The sequence below is a fragment of the Rosa chinensis genome, chromosome 5 (genome assembly GCF_002994745.2).
Source record: "Rosa chinensis cultivar Old Blush chromosome 5, RchiOBHm-V2, whole genome shotgun sequence".
Lineage (NCBI taxonomy): Eukaryota > Viridiplantae > Streptophyta > Magnoliopsida > Rosales > Rosaceae > Rosa > Rosa chinensis.
The window spans coordinates 60,875,409-60,879,704 of NC_037092.1; positions in this window are offsets into that span (position 1 = coordinate 60,875,409).

Here is a 4,296-nt window from a genome sequence, read left to right on the forward strand (position 1 = left end):
TCGGTTGAAGTACCAAGGCCCTCCCCAAAGTACTTTGTTCTGATCGCGCCTGAGGTCAAAAGCAAAAACAAAATTCTTTTGAGGCCATTCTAGAACTCGAAACTTGCCATCCAAAACCCACACATGGCGGAAATGGCGCGTGAGCTCTTGCAGCGTAACCGGTTTGGGCGTCAGAGGACAAGCCAAGAGATAGGATTGCGAAAGCCACCAAGTGGGCGCCCCCACCGTCGCACCGTTGCACCAGTTGTGCGCGAGATGTCAAGGATATCTTCTCCTGCAAGCGCCATGGACGCTGCAAAGCTTGCAGTTACTTCATCAATCTCAGACATATTGAAGGTTGCTGGGAAAAAGTAGCCAGATCGACCAAAAGACGGCCGACGTTGGAGTAGGGTTTAGTGTGCGTCAGAGCGGCTGCGTGTTAGAATTTTATCTTTAATATTATTTCATAGGATTTTTTTTATAGATGTATAACTATATATGCATATTCATATGTAGATATGTATTTATATATAAAACGATTACATAGATTAAGATGATGAATATACCTATAGATTACAAGAGATTATTTTGATTTACTAGGAACTAAGCATACACACTTAAATGTATTTTCTTTTATTTGCAGGATCAAATGGTTAAGATGCGAACTGAGACAACCTTTCCTGATGTGACTCGAACCATGAATGATGATGAAATATGTGCAAAGGTTCTTGGAGTAAAATCAGGCTATATCAAGGGTTGTGGTTTTGGCCCTAGGCCTCCACCATCTAGCACTTCTCAATCGTCAATAGATGAAATGTCTGAGAAGAATAAAGAGTTAGAAGATAAACTTGAAGAGACCCAAGATACTATAAAGGCTCAACAAGAAAAGATTGATGCACAAAACGTGCTGATCCAAGAATTGCAGGAGCAAGGCAAAAAATTTGAGCAGTTCATGGCAACCTTTATGAACCAACAAACATCAAGTTAGTTATGCATATCTAGGATTTACTATCAGTCAAACAAGTTTATTGATTTTTGGATCATTTTTAGTTTAGTATTGACTTTAGACTATTCCAATTAGTAGTTATGGTAGACAACATTATAAATTATTATTTTGTTTATTGTTTAACTAATTTTGAATAAAAATCCTCTTTTTAGAATAAAATAATATGAATTGCTGGCAGGTCGTATGTATCGTAATAAGAAGACAACGTTCCGTCTCTCCAATAATCACTTGTGAAGATATGCTATGTTATCAATCTCTACCCGTGACAAACTATTGTTGGGATGTTTTGTTTGAGAGCCAAACTTTTGTGATTTATGCGTCTTTCTGATCGATGCCTTTGAAAATAAGGAAGATGCATGCATGCCTTGGCTAATTTTGTCTGTTAACTGTGATTTTAGGGTTTATATATATGACTAACTAATTAAGTAAAAAAGAATTTGATCATACATATTATCCAATCAGGAGAAATCAAATTTGGTTCCAACCACGCGCATATCAACACGAACGTACAGCTCCATGTGGCTTGTGGAATATACATCTTCCATAACAGTGTTTTAGAGCTGGTGGTGGTGGCGTATGGTGATAATCATTACCTCTGCCAGTCTGCTGCTTTGCTTTCATCGTTCTCAAATGAAGGTGGCGAAATAGCCCAAGCTGGACCCTAGATAGCCGAGGATGATTGTGACGGACCAATTTATGATGGTCATTGAAAACTGTTCAAGCGTGTGAGTACTGTGCCATCAAAGTTGTGAAGATGACATATCCAGATATGATGGCCTGGTTTGTCTTGCCATTTATAATTAAAGTAGAAGCCGATCCCATTAGCTTGGCAGTGATATCTTTCTAGGTCAACTAGACAATGGAAGGAAGTAGGATCCTTGGTGATTTGTATGATGCTAATTTTGAGTGTATATTTAAGTACTTGGGATTTATAGAGAAAAACGACATGGTTTAAAATTCAAGTGTTACATGATACAAGACTTGTAGTAGGTGTTCTTACTGTGAATAATATGAAATTAAAAGAAAAATATCTAACAGTCCAAGCTTTGATTAATGAAAAACTACAATTGCTACTAAAATAGCTTTCAAAATCGACAAGCAATTACCAAAACTTGTTGCAGTCCCAGGGCTCCAATATCACCTCAACTAAACTCGTTGCAACTCGTCGATGATATGATGCATTTAGGGTTGAGGATATGACCATAATATTTATTCTAGCTAGTAGTTAGTGTTAGTGATCTACAACAATAACTTTCATCATTCTTTGATCAGCACAGAGAAGATTTCAGTTTTGATTGCCTAGGTCCACAGTAGCCGACCACTAATAGGTCAATCCCTTTTCCAAAATGGATTTCATGACATATCGAAGATCATCAATTATGCATGTCATGATCGGACTGCAGACCTGATCATTTGGTCCTCATCATAATGTGAAAAAGCTAGCAGAGCTCCTCCAAATACAGGACATATGGTCCTCGTCAGTATATTTTCAACAATATTTGATAACCGGACCATTCCTCTCTTAGGTTGGTGATTAAGTTTTGCTAAGAGGTCTACGCGGTAAAAGAATTACTACTTTGCCAAAAAAAAAAAACACACACACACACAAATATACTAGTCATGCGTACATTTGCTATATGCAAAGCAGATTTTTATTTTAATTTTTTTCTTTTAAAATTTATAAATTATAAATATAATATTTATGTCTTGCTAGTTATTGAAAGAGAGGAATACAAAAAGGTTTTTTTTTTTTTTTTTTTTTTTGAATCGAAGGAGGTCCCATTTATTGAAAATAAAGATTACAGCGATACGATGTCAAAAAAAGACATCAAAAAGGAAATAAAACAGTGCGAAAAGAAAATTACATAAGAAATATAAAAACTTAAAAATGCAAGAGCAGCAACATCGAGACGCAGCGCTGATTTTACACTACGGATTGCAGCTATGTAGTGAATTGAGTAGTCGGTGGTCTGACTACCCATGCAATTCCAACACACAAATTGACAAAAGTCAACTTGGCGACGGAATGAGGGCACTCTTCCACCTAAAGATCGAAGCCGACTAAGGGTGTCAGAACATGGCCATGTTGGCATACGATCTTTCACGAACAGATACCAAAGACTTGGGTCCCGAATCCAATACCAATAACACATAGGAGCCCCAACCCATTTTAGCAAATGAGCAGTAGTCCAACAAAAATAGTGGGACACAGCCCAAGCCCAACTCCCTCCTGGATCCCAGATCCGAATCCCTTTACAAATCCCACTTGGATCCCAGATCCGGGTCCTTCTGACGCTGAGAGCAAACGAGCTGAGGTTGCCAACCACAAACCCATGGACCACTAGGCCGGCAACAACAACACCACAAAATCGCGATTCCCTACAACCACCACCATGCAGATCCAAAACAAAATCGATGCCTGGATCCCTCATTCCCCAACATTCTCCCTAATGCGCCGCCGTCCAATCGAGTCCAAAGACCGGAGGAACATACGCGCACCATTGTTGTTAGTGCAATGTTTATTTTGATTGGCATATCCTAAGCGCAACAACCAAGAGTCATGTTTCTTGTAATAGCTTTCTTCTCTTGGATCCTTGAAAGAATGGAATGCTTCAAGCTTCATGTACCACTCTCATCAATCAGGTATGTCTTGCATACATGTGCATGCTTGTAAAGTGGTTAGGACTGAACTTGCCTTTGAATCCTATTATAGGATGCGAAAATCTTTTCAATCCTAATGTACTGATATGAGAATTTTTGGAAGGTTTTATCCAAAGCATTCAAACTTTCTTCATTTGGTTTATGGGCTTTTCCTTTCAAACGTTTGATTTTAATCCATGGATAAAACCTCTTTTGAAAAGCCTTTCCGTAGTAGAAACCCTAGGGAGACCCTAGTTCATTCATATCTTATATATATATATATATATATATATATATATATATATATCTGTGTGTGTGTGTGTGTGTGTTTTTCACGTTGTTAGGGCTTGTGCACCAGAACAGAAAACATATTACTGCTACGTTTATAAAGAGCTTTTTGATCTTTCATCCTCAGAAAGTATTGAGCCAAAATTGTTGTTGAGAATTCTTCATGAGCTGTTCCTTGTTTAGCTCTTGAAGGATTATCAAATCTCAAACTTTTTCTATCAAAAAGTTTTCTGGTTTTATGCTTCATGTGTGTTGGTAGTTCATGCATGATTTGTGCCTTGAGGTGATTGACAACCTAGGTGAGAGTTGTGCCATCTTAAGATTGACAAAGGATAACAAGGTTGCTGATTTGGAAGTAGCAAAGACGAGGAGACACCGCTGCC